The sequence below is a fragment of the Onychostoma macrolepis genome, chromosome 24 (assembly GCF_012432095.1).
Source record: "Onychostoma macrolepis isolate SWU-2019 chromosome 24, ASM1243209v1, whole genome shotgun sequence".
NCBI classification, from domain to species: Eukaryota; Metazoa; Chordata; class Actinopteri; order Cypriniformes; family Cyprinidae; genus Onychostoma; species Onychostoma macrolepis.
In genome coordinates, this window is record NC_081178.1 from 14,104,097 (window position 1) to 14,120,834 (window position 16,738).

General features: G+C 37.0%; 1 long non-coding RNA gene across 1 annotated transcript; it reads right to left on the bottom strand.

The window, feature by feature from the left end:
- Window positions 1–2,894: 2,894 nt before the first annotated feature.
- Window positions 2,895–8,398, bottom strand: LOC131533371 (uncharacterized). Its single transcript, XR_009269092.1, has 3 exons — window positions 8,312–8,398; window positions 4,313–4,384; window positions 2,895–3,569 (listed from the first exon to the last, which is right to left on the bottom strand). It is a non-coding gene; the product is annotated as an uncharacterized LOC131533371 (long non-coding RNA).
- Window positions 8,399–16,738: the final 8,340 nt, after the last annotated feature.

Below are 16,738 nucleotides of genomic sequence, written 5' to 3' on the forward strand. Positions count from 1 at the left end.
AGTAAACGTTTAAGGAATCGCTGTTGAACTATAGCCCACTTCATAAAAGACTGCTTAGTTTTTGTATCAGTTGTTGTTTTCGCACAGGCTAAAGAGACTTAACATTTATCTCACAGAAGCAAATTTGTTGAATTGACTTTTAAACGTGAGCAAAAACAACTTTTTATTCCTTTAAAAATGCATCTAGAGGCATTAGCCTACACCAAGGCGTTAGACATTAATTTCAGTTTTAACACGACATCCTGATACTACAATAGGCTGTTGCAAAGATCTTCTTCAGTTATAAATTGATTATGTAACTCCTATCGTCGTAGCTTCATGCCTTCATTCTTGTGTTTAACTATAGACCTGGAGTTTTTGCCTGTGTGTTTAGGACTTTGTAAAATAGAAATGGGAACATTTTAATGTGGATTCGAATGGTTGACGTCGGCCTGCTGTAAATGTGCGCGCACTGATGCTTCAGCTTGGGTTTAACTAATCATTCAGTTTTCAAGGCCCTCAGAACAACAATGGATACGACCACGAAACAAGGTATTCAGCGGAGTTGATACAAATATGGCTAATAGTGATGTTATTGGGGGTTTTCTTTGTCTCTCACTCTTTGCAACACACACACACACACACACATATCAATCAGTGGGCTTTATCATGTTCGCAACCAGTCAAATTAAACTGAAATGACAAAGTTTCCTTTTCTATTGAAGCTCTGAGGGTGATTTCTGTGCCATTTCCCTCTCGACTACTAATGCGGCACAAATGAAAGCATTTTACAATCAGGCTCACGCGGACCACGGGCTCTCAAATTCCTAGTGCAGGAGGTCCGAGCAGCTCTGAGGCGAGGGATCGGCTTTCATATGCGCGCTTTAACGCAAAGTGTTCTCTTTGTTCCCCTCCTCTCTAACCCCTTTCAGAAGTTTTTATTTTTATTTTTGTCGCTTTGCTTTTCTGCTTGAAACAAATAAATGTGCACGAGCTTCTCTTCTAAAAAATGGTAGATGTGTAAACAGAAACCGTGTAGTATATATATGTGTGTGTGTGTGTGTGTGTGTGTGTGTGTGTGTGTGTGTGTGTGTGTGTGTGTGTGTGCGTGCAGATAAATGCTATGTAGGCTATATATAAATAAACCTTGTTGTGTTCATGTTCACGCTACAAAAATCTGTTAAAAAATTCACATACACAAATAAACATTACATACCAGCTGAATAACACCACAGAGAGAAATCATTTTCAATATCTATGTGATTTCTCTCAACATTTCAGACATCATTTCAGCCCACATCTTACAACACCCATTACCAAAGAGAAAGTGGTGTTGCTGCCCTCCTTCCTTTTCTCTCAGTAGGCCTCTCCATTGCTACACCAGGGGACCGGGGTGCTCTGATTGACAGGCCATGCTTTGTGTTTCTATCGGTCTTTAAAAGCACTCTGCTGCAAACAGACGGATGGCCCACTGCATGCATGCCCCTGACCTGACAACCTCCTGTTAGACAAAACAAGAATGAGCAAGCTACTCATAACACATAATGCTGAATGTTTGGTTTGTCTTTATAGTTTTAGCCAAATAGCTTTAAAATGTATTGTTTTGAAGCTCTGTTTTAGATTGAATTGTTTTTTAATTTTAATTTACATTTTTTTATGTATAGTAGAAATGTAGCCACATTTCCAGACCACATACAGACTTGACTCATAAAATTTGAATATAGTTTTAACATAACTTTCACATACAAGAAAATGCTGATTATCATCTATAAACACTGTATAAATGTTGTTATCAAAATATAAGTCAACCTTTAAAAATTAAGTAATAGAAAATTAAAAATGAATAAAACGGAAAATCAGATCATCTAAAGGAATTATTTTTCTCATTCATACAACTAATGGTACAAATACAGGTCAAGCTATAGTGCGGCAGGGATAATGTATTTTTGTAGGCCAAAACCCAGAAATGGGTTAGCATTTTAGCACTTGGATTTTTCTGTTAAATGCCTGAAAAAGTCTAACACAAGCTCATGATATTTTCACGTTTTATTCTACGACATAAAATGCATCAGTATACCCCTTGTGAATTTTTTTAAAGCTTTTAATTGTCTTGAAAAAGCAGTCGCTTAATAAGTTGCTAAATGGAACTACAGAGGTTGTTGGGGATATTAAACATCAACACACCGAAACTAATTTTCTTACTAGTTTGCTTCACTGTTTATAATCCCACTCTTGCAAACAATTTTAACTCAAACTTTCAGGGAAAATGTATTTTAAATACAGAGTTGTGGTGACATGGTGATGCCTATTTTTAGATTTTTACTTCTGGTGATTGTATTTAGGCTTTAAAAAATGTGTTCATTTGTGAAGATTATCACGATGAACAAAATGTGTAATAATCAAACTTGTTGGTCACAGAGCTTATTTTCTGCAATATTCAAAAGCTCATGGAAAATGATATTGGTTTTCTGTTGAGGCAATCAGGGTGATGCTAAATTCTAGGATGGCCTTCAAAAATACATCATCATTGCAGCACTCTATTTAAAACAACTACTTATTTTTGAAGCAAATGTTTGAGCATGCACTACATGAATTTTGTGTAGTGGTACAGCAGTGGTGGAAAGGTTTCCCTGCTTCCCACCCTCCTCCTCCACTGGACTAATCCTCTACCGTGCCCTCCATGGGTTACCTGCACAGCCTCAGGTGCCCAGAGCTTCTGTCTGTTTGCTTGAACCCAGTCCACACAATCCGCAAGGTGTCACTTGTACGTCCATGAGTCATACTGCACAAATTCAAGCACCGGGGGGTGTGAGACAGAGGAAAGTGGATGTCATGTTTAAGCGAGAGAGCTCTGAAATGGTCATTAGGCCTCAGGCTTCACAGCTTCCACTGGGGATTGAGGAAATCAAACATTCACAAACACACACATTGAGGAAATTATCTTCCTCTAACCATATATGCTTCAACACCTCAAGCGGCTTTGTAAGGAGGCGTTCCATGTTTTGCAGATATGAGCTGATTTTTGTATTTGTCATTTTCCCATGAATGTGTTGTCAGTGTCTCCGCAAAGGATCGATCTACAGCTTATATCTCTCAGATGCTGGTATTCGATAATTATGTATGTTTATGAATATGTGCATAGAGTGAGTTTGTGCATGTTTTTTTGGCTAATCATATTCTGTTGCCAGATATTTTTCTTTCATGGAGCCATCACACAATCAGGGATACCTGTTTTATGGTTTTGGTGCATTTTATGTGCAAACTCCAGGAGATCTCTGAAACCTGCTTGCTCGGTGACAAAAGCTGCACTTTTTTTCCTCCGGTAGTCAAATCCAACATCCCCTCTGACTCAATATCCTTTGCACTTCAGGTATTGATCCTCTACCCTGCGTGTGTGCATGCATTTCCCTGCCATCCCTTGCTTTTTAGCCATCTCTCTCTGTCTGTCTGTCTGTCAGAGAGCGAGGAGTGATGAAATCTCTCTGTCCCCGTGGCAACAGGCGGCACGTGGATTGAGGCCAGTGCTAGCAGATGCCTGATCTATGATAATGTCTATTGATAGGAAAATCAATGTGGCATTGATTCTCAGCCTAGTGTTCAGAGAGTAATAGAAGGGGAAGTAAAATAAAGAATGGGAGTAAAGGAAAAAGAATAAAAAAAGAGGTGGTGAAAGAGTTATCAGGAAAATAGTGGAAGGTGAATCGGGTTTTAAAGGGACAGTTCACCCAAAAATGAAAATTCTGTCATTAATTACTCACCCTCATGTCGTTCCAAACCTGTAAGAACTTAGTTCATCTTTGGAACACATATTAAGATATTTTTTGATGAAATCTGCTTTCTTACCTTGCATAGACAGCAAAGCAACTGACACATTCAAGGCCCAGAAACACAGTATGAACATCATTAAAATAGTCCATGTGACATCAGTGGTTCAACCTTAATTTTATTACGAGAGTACTTTGAGAATACATTATGGTTGCCGATGTGATGCAGGGAAGAAGAATTGTTGAATAAAGTGGTTATTTTTGTTTTCTTTGCGTACAAAAATTATCCTCGTAACTTCATAAAATTAAGGTTGAACCATTGATGTCACATGGACTATTTTAATGATGTCCTTACTACCTTTCTGGGCCATAAAACGTTTCAGTAACATTGCTGTCTATCGAGGGTCAGCTCTCGGATTTCATCCAAAATATCTTAATTTGTGTTCTGAAGATGAACAAAGGTCTTACGGGTTTGGAACGACATGAAGATTAGCAATTAATGACAGATTTTAATTTTTGGGTGAACCATGCCTTTAAAACACTAGAGAAAGAAAAAGAAAGAAACTAACCTGGAACGAGAGAGACTTAAGACTCTTTCTGCCTCAGTAAATTCAGTCCTGATGGCAACGTGTGCAGAAACCCTATGGATTGAAAATGGAGAGAGGTTTAAATGGAATTTGAAAGGAGGAAGGGTCGAATAAGAAAAAAAAAATCAATTTCCTCTGAGACTGAATCGCCTAATGATGATCTGGAGAAGTTTACATTTTTCTCCTAATTGCCTGTTCCCTGAACATGCAGGTCGGTGCTTACGCTACTGGGTCAACAGACCATTTCACTTAATTGGTGGAATATATTCTGTAATTCAGTTCAGTCTTATTAGAGAAATTGGTTTTGAAGGAAAAATGCTCGTAGAAATCAGTATTTACTGCAAATGTTATATCTCATTTTTCAGAAATATTACTTATAATGTCTTTATAGTTGCACATTCACTATATAAATTGAAAGTTTCTTTGTCTGTGTGATTGGAAACACAGAAGTTGCTGTGGAGAATAGCAGGATTGCATGGCATCTTGATCACTATGGAGACGCATGGACAGTCTCCCCGCCGCACACTCGCTCCCTCCCCACTTCTGAAGTGAAAATGGGTACCATAGCAACGGCACACACTGTTTACAATATGTACTCTCACTTCGTCACTGGCTGTTGATGGCTTCAATTTGCATGTACATTTTCCACAAGCATAAAAGAAATATAGAGATTCTTAGAAGTGAGGAAAGGGTCTTTGTCCTGCACTGGCTATTAAAATGAATAAGTATTACAATTAGAACAAGACAGGGGCAAAATTATTTCGTAAAAAATATTATTGCCCATTGTTTTGTGAAACCAAGGAGTTTATTTTGAGATGCAGCATTTATTCTAAATACTACTACTACTAATAATAATAATAATTTAACACCTTAGATTTCAATTTGAACCAATTTCAGATTGAAAATAAAAATATCTATAGGCCTGCTTACTAAAGCCTTCACTTAACTGTTGATATAAATATAATTCCAAATCAAGTGTTTTGCCAGATTTTTATTTATTTTGTTTTTATTTTTTTATTTATTTATTTGCTATTTTACAGAGACAGTCAAACAATATTTTTTGCCTATTAAGTAAAAAGCGTAAGAGGGGGAAAAAAATAGTAGGATGCTGGCAGCTCCCTGGACCTCACGCTGGGCACACTGTAGGGAAATGGATCCCTTACCAGGAAATCTATTAAATTATGGCACACCACCGTGCCAGGCTTGGAGCCACTCTCTGTTTTTAAAAATTCCTTATTAGCTGTAATTCAAAAATTATAATCAACATGGCTTGAATATAAAATTGATAATAGTTAGAATAATGATGGTAATAATATAAGGGCCAGGCAGGCAGCTGGTATGGGCCTGAATAGTGTTGGCTTCATAGTCAAAGCTTCTCGTGCTCTACTCAGCCTGATGGTTAATCTAGCACTATGTCCATCGTAGGGTTCTGCCCCCAGGGGGAAAAGCAGAGAGGGAGGTGGGGAGGGAAAAAGAGAGGGACAGATATAGAGAGAAGGGTGTGCATATACAGAGGTTTCAGGAGTGGAGGGGGGAAGGTTAATTTGCACATATTAAAGAGGGCAGAATTTCTCATTAAAAAGAGATTGAAGTTGATATATGCCGGTGTGTGCCTGACACACTGTACATTCTGATTGTGATAAGTCCTTGACAGAACAAAGAGGGCCCTCCCTCTCCAGTGACCACAAAGGCAGCCGTAGTCCAGAGCGCACTAACCCCTCATTCCAAATGTCCCGTAAGGTGCTGTTAGTTTGGAGAAAATTATCAAGAATTCTGAAAAAGATCGACAGCAGTTGTGGTATAATGGTGATTACTGCAAAAATTAATTTCCAATCATCTCTCCTTTTCCTAAACAAAAGCAAAAATCAGTTACAGTAAGGTACTTACAATGGAACTGAATGGGTTAATCCAAACGTTAAAATACAGTATAGCCAACAATAGTTGATAATATGATAATATGATTTTAGCGTGAAAAAGATTTAACCCTTTCTGTTTAAAGTTACATCCAATTTTACAACTTAGTCGGCATGACAATGTAACGCCATAAACCCTAAAACGACTAAAATTGATGATTTAAACAGCTTTACAGCTTAAACAATATTTAGTGCTTTTATGAAATTATAAGCTTCACATTTCTGCTTTTAAATGTTTATTGAATTGTTCTTATGACTCTTAAAAGATTGGAACCTTCTGCCCAGCATTTTGTTTTTTTTTTAAGAAAAAGGGACAAAGCCGTTTTTAGGTGCAAATATATATAATTTTTTTCAAGATTTCATCAACCTAATGGTATGAAAAATATCATTTAGTTTGTTTGAAATGCAGAGCTTTGGAAATTATCCAATCAAAACAACCATTTTCTAAGGACCCATTACCACTCTCCGAGATGATTGTGATTGTAAAGCAGTTATTTAAAATTAACCTCAGTGCTAATCCATGTAAAAATGTAAAAGTAAATTAATTGTCCTACCATGACTGTAACCAGTTAATTGCGGTAGTTTCAAAACAGACTCACTGAACCTAGTTCATTAAAGACAAGAATTTGGCCGGTGTATTTCTTCAAGTCATTTTCTATTACAAGTTATGCAATCAAATCCTAGATGGGCCTTTCACATATTGTGGGGAGAGGCTATTCCAGCCTGGGCCTCATTGTTTCTGAGCTGAAAAGCAGCAGTTCTTTCTCTCGATCCCTCTCCCCGGCCTGACGGTGGCCATTATGTGTCCTGTGCTGCAGCTTCATGCAGACAAAGCACAGCAAACACCACTAATTGTGGGTGTTGTGTAGCTGCCAGTGTTCGAACGGCCCCTCTCCCTTAACCTTAAGCACAGTTTCTCTCCCAGCAAATCTAAAAGCATCCAAACCATTCACATCCTGAAGGACATAAAACACATTTTGTTATCTTTTGTGATGAACTTGATTTGGTCCCTGTCTCTCATGTGTCCAACACCTGTAGTTACAAACTTTCCTATCATGCCCAAAACCAATAACAATAAAACATGGCTAGCCAGGGAAGACACAGAGAATGTCTTAGTCAGCTAATCCTTCAAAACAAGTGTCCTCCACTCTGCAAAATACTGGCCATGTGGCTCAACAGATGTCTATTGCCAAAGAATTAAAAGGCAACCAAACTTTTTTTTTTTTTTTATCATAGATTGAGAAAAGATGTAGTGGACTCTGGAGGCTTAAGGGTTCAGATTCTGATTTGTGTGCATGTTTTTATATTTATTTATGTCATACTGTGGTAAAAACTTGATTTCATTGCTTCTTTCAATTCGCTGTGCTCTTATAGGCCAGTGAGTTTGTGGGAGGTCCCTGCACTCATAGATTACATTGATAAATGCACACCTGGCATTCGATGACCTCATCCTTTTTATATGTCAGCCTTAGGTTGACCATGTTTTAAATGGAAAATGCTGTGGAATTTACAGGGGTTTTCAATAACAGAGTAGTTGTCATACAAGATGCATTCCCTTGTCTGATATATCTGAATAACATTGTTTTCGACACTGAAAGCGTCTCTCTAAAGTTATGTTGCAAATATGTGCTCCCTCAAACTGATCCGAATTATAAGAGGCATGATAGAAGACTGAGAAATTTTACTTGAAAGGTTCCTCTGTTGTGTCATTTAATCAGGCGCAACGTTTAATATGTAATATTAGAAAGTTCAGAGTTTATAATACTTGAACTGTTTGTTGATGTAACCATCTGTAGCCTATTTATGCTTCTCGTAAAAACGCCAGTAAAATGTACATCCTCAAAATACATAGCATTGTTTTAAAGGCATAAAATTTCACAAGCGGAACACGCTGGAGGCATTTAGTCAACCCCGTCCTTCACACACACACACACACACACACACAAACGCGCGCGTTTATTTTTCTCTCACGGTGGGGATTTTCCGTTGACTCCATTGACTAATATGTTTATTAATGTTTATTTAATGTGTTCAAACTTATGTACCCTACTCGAGGCAGACGCCATACCTGTCTGTCGATAATCCAGCTACTCAGAAGATATCTTTTGACTTGATATGGGAGTTTAAGTGTATCCCTCGCAGCCTCGGTTTCCTTCGTGAAAAATTAAATATGGCGTCTACGCTGAATATCAGATCCCTACACAATTTAAAATACCAGCATTCAGCGCGATCTGATTAAGTCTAACAAATTAATTAGAATTTTAATTTAATTTAATTTAAATAATTTGTATTATATTTTATATTTTAATAATCATTTAATAATTTATAATGTAATTGTATTTGATATATACATTTATTTAATTTTATAATTTATATATTCAATATACAAATTATTAAATTAAATATTTATGTATTTAATCATTTAATATATAATTGAATTATTAATTTATTTAATTTAAATCAAGTTTTACATGTCAATTCTGTGCCCATACTTCAACTTTAACCGTATAAAATCAGCATGAGCTGGCCGCTTCTTCCACCCCAGATGCACTTCTGGTTGCTTCTGCATACATACGCGCTTCTTTCGGCGTACTGTACCCAGTTCTGCCGCTGTTCTTGTTATTAAATGCTCCGAATCTTCCTGTCGCTGGTTCCATAGCAACGCATCATCTCTATTCTGCATATACTCAGGTAACCTGTATGTAATGGTCTTTTTCTGGGGTTACCGGCCACATACAGCGAACGGGCTTGTCTCACTGGGAGTTAAAGGGTTGAATAATTAATGAAGTCTCCTGAGATGTGCAGTGGCCCAAAGCAGGCCCTGTCCATGACATGCATGTTCACTGCACGGCTTAAAATGAAAGAGCCTGCTTACTCATACACACACACACACACACACACACACACACACACACACATCGCTCCCTCGTGAGAATGGCTCCGCAGCATAATAGTGACAGCTGATTCTAACTCACATTTCCATAATTAACAAGCTTGCGGCAGGTGAGCCTATCACTGCATGTCTCCCCTGACCCAGAACAAAATGAATAGCTCGTCTTGTATCAAGAAATTATATGCAATTTACTCCTTCTCTGGGACATTATGGGGAATAAGAATAATTTAAAGTAGCCTACACCCCCACCGCCTTCTGACTATTTTATTAATTATGATGGGGGCTGCTCAGATAATGAACTGATATCTATTTTTACCCGATTAATACATGATGTTTCAACACTATAGTCTGTCACATTTATCAAGTTGCCTGGAATTATAATTTATCTGTGCTAAAGAGGCTGATTTGCATTAAAATTATTTTCCTTGTTTTATTTTATTTTTCTTTAGGCTACATATAGCCTACAAAATGTATTTTAAGTAAAATGTAGAATGCAACAAAACAAGAATATTTTGTATTTATTACCTCGTATAATATATGTCTATCGTATATGTTTGTTTGTTTGACGGGCAAACCTACACTTTCATTTTAATGTTATTGCTGTTAAATTTACTAAAAAAAAATTTTTTTAAAAGGGGGTAGGCCAAACTGTGGTTTAGAACGCAACGTTACTGTAGTTAATAATAAAGTTACAATGCTACAAAACATTACAGCATGGTATTTTGTTGACTGTTACAAATCCTAGGCCTTATGGCATTAAATCGTATATTGTCCATATAGCAGCTTATAAAAATCTGTAAGTCACCATAAAATGTATGGAAAATATCTCACGTGCACAATGGAAAGCCACGTGATGACACAATATCTCAAACTTGGCCTTTCCAGCAACTGTTGCCTAATAACAACATTAGACCCACATAAACACAAAACACCATCAACACACTAAAATACTGATATAAAGGATAAAATGCAAGGTCATCCTCCAGCTTCCCCTGAATTGATAGGCCTACTTCAAACATTGTAAGTCTAAAAACGTTTTTACACATTTTTACTGTAAAAATGCATAGTGTATTTTGAAATAGCATTCATTCATTTTACCGTGAAAGGTAAGCTAATTAACATGTTTTACTGTAGAATTTTTGCATTCTCTTCCCGTTAAAATTACTGTCAATTCCACAGTGTTCTTATAACAGCTTTAACGGCCAGCATAAATAACACAACCATTTATACAGCCTATTATATGTCCTTTGTAATACATGCATGACAAAATGCACGTGTATTTTTTCAATTATACCTTACAGATTAAGTTCATATTTAGTCATTATTTTCTACATTTATGGATAATTATCAGTGTATCAGCGTGCGTTTGGAGGCTTTCTAGCGCGCTCGCTGAGCTCCTGTTCCTCGCTGCTGTTCAGCTCCGGCTGCGGCAGTCAGAGGCGGCAGGGAAAATCAGCACACACCGCTGAGAGGCCTGCTGTTACCGAGCACGACCGGAGGAGCACACAGAAAGAGTGTGTGTGTGCCTCAACGCGAGCGTGCAGACCCCGGCAGAATGATAACCGGGGAGAATTAAGCGAATTGGGAATAGAAATACACGTTTGTGTTTATGTACGCGTTATTTATGGATATGATGGAAAGGTGTTTATGTGCAGCCTCCACAAAATGAAAAAGCAGTATGTGACATTATTGATTAGAGCGATTTACTTCCAGTTAGGACATGCTTCCTGTGCCGTATGCTCCTGTGCAGATCCCAGAGACAGGGTGACAGGGCAGATTAATGTCACGCAGGGGCTCAGTCCCCCCTCTCTCCCCCATGCAGAGGTCAGTTCCCTCCGCACTCACTCTGCCTCCAACCGCCTGGAACTAAACCACCGCGGAGATTCAAATGGTGGCTTTACAGAACGGATCAAATTTTTACTCTATTCGCATTGATCTTGTATTTTATTTGTAAGAAATACTACTGTTCTTTTAGTTTGAAATGAAAACGAACACTTAATTATTTACGGGAAACACCTAAGTTTAACCAATTACAAATTAGCTACAGAGGTAAAATCACTTTCATAGAGGGTTAGGGGTTTGTTTATGTATTTGATTGCATGTTAAAACACTAGAAATATAATGCCTGACCAGACTGAGAAGGTTGTAAAACCGTCCAGTGTACAAAATGGCAGTGTGTATAGGACTATTTACGTTTAAAACACACACACACACACACACACACACACACACATTCTGTATATTATGTTTTTATAGCTGTTAGTTGATGCATCATGATTTTGTTATTTCCTATTTGTTTGTGTTTATGAATTAAAATGAAGTGGGGTTGTTTATGAAGAAAACCATAATCAATATGAACAAGTAGATTGCATTCTATAAATTCTAATACAAATTAAAATGTCTGTTTTCTATTGCATTAAAGCCCACTCCTATAGTGAAGTAGCTGTAGAGGCAGGATTTGTTTTGTATTTTACACTAATTTACACAGTTTAATGATAAGTAAGAGATTTCTAAACTGCTTTGATTTGTAGCAGATAAATATGGGATATAGTTTGTGGCATACAATGCAAAAAAGAGTTACAAAATGTATAACAGCTTTTTTTTAAAAATTGTAAACGCACTGGAAAAATGTCGCCTGTTTTCCCAGTAATATCACAAGCCTGTATGAGAACAAATAATTTGGCATGTCTTCTTCAGTATTGGTTCTCATCAGTTGCTCTAAACTTATTAGTGTGTATTTCTTGGTCCCATCGGTTTAGGGGTTTAAGGGGTGGGGGGGTGGCGTTACTTCGGAAGAAGAATAAGCTTGTCTGCGTATGAAGAAAGATGTGTCTGAGTCCCACCGGGCCACACTGGGACCATTATCCAACAGGAGTGAAACCTGTGGGGGTCCGTGGCAGGAGCAGTGGGAGGGAGGCAGTGATGAGTTTGGGGGAGGCTCAGGACTGTAGTCCCTGTACCCAGCCCCGCTAATCTCCCTCAATGGCGGGGGAGGACACATACTGTAAGGACGGAGAGGAGGTGGAGAGTGTAAGATGGGGCCCCTCGAGCTGGCCGAAGAGCTTGAAACACGGCGAAATACAACTGCACAGGAGGAATCCAGAATGTGAACACGGCCCTGAGCAACTCTGAAGCCTGATAGACAATAAATAATAATACACTGTTTGAAAATAATTAACAAATCAAAGATAAGCTTTGTGATTTAATAAATCAGTATGTTCATATTTTTTATATCTATAATATTATTATTTATACTTTTTACAAACACTGAAACAAGATTTTTAGTAACACACTAATAAAACATAAGAAATTAGAAAATAATTTATGAACCGAAAATATAAAGATTTTTTTTTCCTTTAAGCTTTGTGATTGAATAAATCACACTTTATCTATTATTTATACTTTTCTGACAAACACTGAAAAAGTATAGCATTTTTTAGTAGCACACTAATTCATTTTTTGAAATAATTTATGAATAAAAAATATGATAAAGATTTTTCTCCTCTAAGCTTTGTAATTTCATGCATTCATATTTCTTTCTGTAATATTATTATTTATACTTTTTACAAACACTGAAACAAGGTGTGTAACATTTTTCAAAAACACCAAAAAATACTTGAAAATAATGATATGATCACAATTATATTTATACTTTTTGTCTATGTTATTATTTATAGCTTTTCAAACACTAAAACAAGACGTGTAACATTTTTAGTAGAAAACATCATTTGAAAATAATTTACGGTTTGATCAAGATTTTTTTGATATAATCACAATTGTATCAATACTCTTTTGTTTTTCAGAGTGCTTTTGTTGTTTATTGTTTGAGATCTTCCCTGTAAATCAAACAAACACTTAACAAAATTAGAAAATGAATAAACATAAATAATTAATCAAGCAAACAAATCTTCTGCTAATAATCCCACCAAACAATTAATGCATATTTTCAACTCTGAACACACAGCACACAATATCTCGCTTATTTATTTAAGTATAAATCTAAACAATTATTTCTAAACAATCAAACAAACAAATATTTTTATTCAGGCACCCAAATGGACAGAAGAGGCCCTTTATTGGCTACCCAGGAGAGCCAGAGCCGGTGTCCCGATAGGCCTCTGGCAGACTGATTGAAACCGTTGATGTTGGACAGGAGTTCAGCTGGAAACAAGGGGGATGGGACTGAAGAGGGGGTGTGTCCAAACTCCCAAGATGTGAATGAATAAACCCAGAGGAGGAGGAGGAGGAGGAGGGGTGCAGCTAAGAAGTGGAGAAAGATAGAGCACAGAACAAGCAAGAGAAAAGAGAGAGAGAGAAAATAAGTTAGAGAGAAAGCAAGCGGTGGAGAAAAATAGAGAGCAAGTGAGAAAGCAAGCAAGAGGAGGGGGGTGGCAACGGCATGTTTAAACAGCCCGGACGTGATTGACAGGTCTGATAAGGCAGGAGAGAGAAGAGTGTGTGTGAGAGGGTGGAGGGGTGGAGGGGTGGAGGGGGATCAGTCTCTCAATCTGACTGGGAGAGGAAAGTGAGCTATTAATTACTAAAGCAGAAGCAGATGTAACAGAATGGTGCCTGAGCAGCTGGAAATCATCAGCACGAACCAAACAGGGAGGAGAAATAAAGGTGGGTGGGGAGAAGAGGAAAGAAAGAAAGAAAGTGGACAGTGTGATGCATTAGATGCTTATTAGATTATATATGATTTAATAGTACTAATAGAACAATGATTCAGAATCATCTGGAAGGATGTTTGATTGGGTTTTTAATCCTATTCAGCTCGTCAGCATAAATATGGATGAATGACAACTGGATTTTGATGAAGAACCAAAAAGAGGAATGTGACAAAGAAATTGTTGCTGTTATTGACAATTGTACTTTTGATATACGATTTATTTACGGTTTGTTTGTTTTTCCTATCATTCTTTTCCTAATCTTTTGCTAATGAGTCATTTTGCCGTTTGTTGTTTGAGATATACCATGTAAATTAAATAAACTACAAACTAACTAGAACATTAGAAAACATGCAAATAAATCAGCAACCAAACACATATCTCCCGCTAATAATCCCACTTAATAATGTATGCATTTTTTTATTTTAAAACACTAAACTTTATTTATTTCCCACAGTATGTAGTTACGTAATTATCATTTATCACATAATTACACACACAAATATATATATATATATATATATATATATATATATATATATATAAAATAACCTGACAGAACAACAGAAAATTTGAGGGACAAATGAGTATGAAGATGTATGCGTATATATTGAAATAAAATGACTCATGTAAGAATGACAATGAAAATAATAATTGTGCAGTTACACATATTTTTGAGTAATAATCCAAAAAAACATGTCATACATTATATAAATTAATTAGTTACAGCAAATAATATTATTAAATAACATTAACATTTAGGTACAGATGAGTACAGGAAGAGGATGAATTGGAAACATTAAAATGAACTGAAGTAAAGCAGGGTAAGATTTCTGTTCACCTCAAATATTTGTCTCATCCTTTGAGTAATTATCAGTAAATTAAACATGAACATAATAAAACCTGTCTCTGCCTCCCCCACATTTTTAAAGACACGGCGTCTTTAATGGTATAATTAATTAACAGGCTGGAGCTCAAAACACAACTTTTCACTGTGGTCTAATAATATTCCTAAATTTCAATTTGACACGGCCATTCGGGGTTACAGTTGTGGCGAGAACCAGAAAGAAAAGAACCATAAATCAGTCACCTCCCTTCCAGATCTGTCAGTTAGCAGCTTTTGTTACCTACCTGTAAGCTGAATCCATTCCTTACAGGCAGCAGGGGTGAAAATGAATCGTCCCTAAGGATCTTCCGCGGATCACCCCCTCCGGTGCACCTGGTAGAGAAAGAGTGAGCGACACTCTCTGCCCTCAGCCTCCTATTACCCCATCTGCTCTCTGAGCGGGCATTAATACAAAGCCATCACTAACTGGGTGGGAAAGGACTAAATAACTAAATATTTGATTTATCACTGCCGTGCGATTGTAATAAAAATATTGTTAGAGGCTTATTGAAGAACTCACGTTTAGGTTGTAAAAGAGTTCCTTATTTAATCATGGGAAAAGCGAGACGGCGCCCCACAAAATGTGACGTTTTACAAATTTCCAAGAATGCTTTCATCTGATTAAAATAAAGCGAAGATTTTTCAGATGCGTGAATGCTGTCACTGGCCCCATTGTGTGCGTGCCGCTTTGAGCGTATCAGGCTGGGGTGGAGGGGTCAGGGGTCAGTGGGTGGTCAGTAGTGTGGACAGCTTGATGAAGCTGAGGGGAGAGAGGGGCCTGCTGTTCCCACAGCAGGAGCGCTCAGAGCTGGGCAGGGACAGTGGGCAGGTCCCTGGGGGTCACACTGAGAAATGGGTTCCACTCAGCAAATAGCAAACACAAGGACAGACTGCAGAAATATGGGGGTTCTCGAGTGTATGAATGGGGGGGAAAGGGACGACGGAGTTTAGTGGCTGTTTCCTGGCTCATAATGGAAGAAATATGCACGTGGCTGATGCATTGAACCTGATATTTCCAGCACAAGTAGTGTAATTTTTGAGTTTGAGATAAATGGATGTGACTGACATCTATTTCATTCAATTTTTATGTTACTTTCATACGGTTTTAGTTCGGCATCTGCCTCAAAGCTGTGTGATTTTCATACTATGGACATTTTCACTGACTGTGATGGATTTTTAATTTTGTAGATCTACCAATCTAAGTTTTTTTTTTTTTTTTTTTAATAATGTACATTTATACTATTTGTACTTTGTGTTTTAGTGCATTCATATCAGAAAACTAGGAGTGATGACAAAGTTGACATCTTTCTCTCTTTTTCCAATGTAATCAATCTCTTTGTATTTTTTCCTCCTTTGGAAAATCGTAGAGATACTGTTGTGTATTTTTCTTTTATTATTGGGGCAAATGGGAACACTAACTAACTAACTAAAAATTTGTAGTTTCCGTTCACCACTAAACAAAATGACCCAACTATGATGACTTTCGCAACTAAAAACCCTGGAAATATGAAAAGGGTCACAAAAAAAAATTAAATTCTGTAATTTACACAACCTCATGTTGCTTCAAACCTGTATGTCTTTCTTTCTTATGTTGAGCACCAATGAAGATGTTTTGAAGAATATTGGTAACTCTTTTTTTTCAATTGACTTCCATTGTATGGACAAAAAAATACATGCATCTGAAACTGGTTGTTATAAACATTCTTCAAAACATCGTCTTTTAGTGTTCAGCAAAAAGAAATGCAGACAGGTTTGGAACGATATGAAGATGAGTAAACAATGATAGAAAGAATTTTCATTTTTGGGTGAACTATCGCTTTAAATTATGTAAAGATGTTTATTTTAATTATAATCTAGAGCCCGGAGAGCCCTGTAATTGGAATACTTGTCAGGAGTCTGTATTACGAACTTTTAATGAAAAGTGGTTTGCAAGTCTATTCTAGCATAATTTGTAAGCACTTCTTTGCAAGGATTTAAAAGCAATACTGAAACTCAGTAAAAACAAACAAACAGACTGTTAAATAAAAAGGCACTGCAAGATTGTAATAA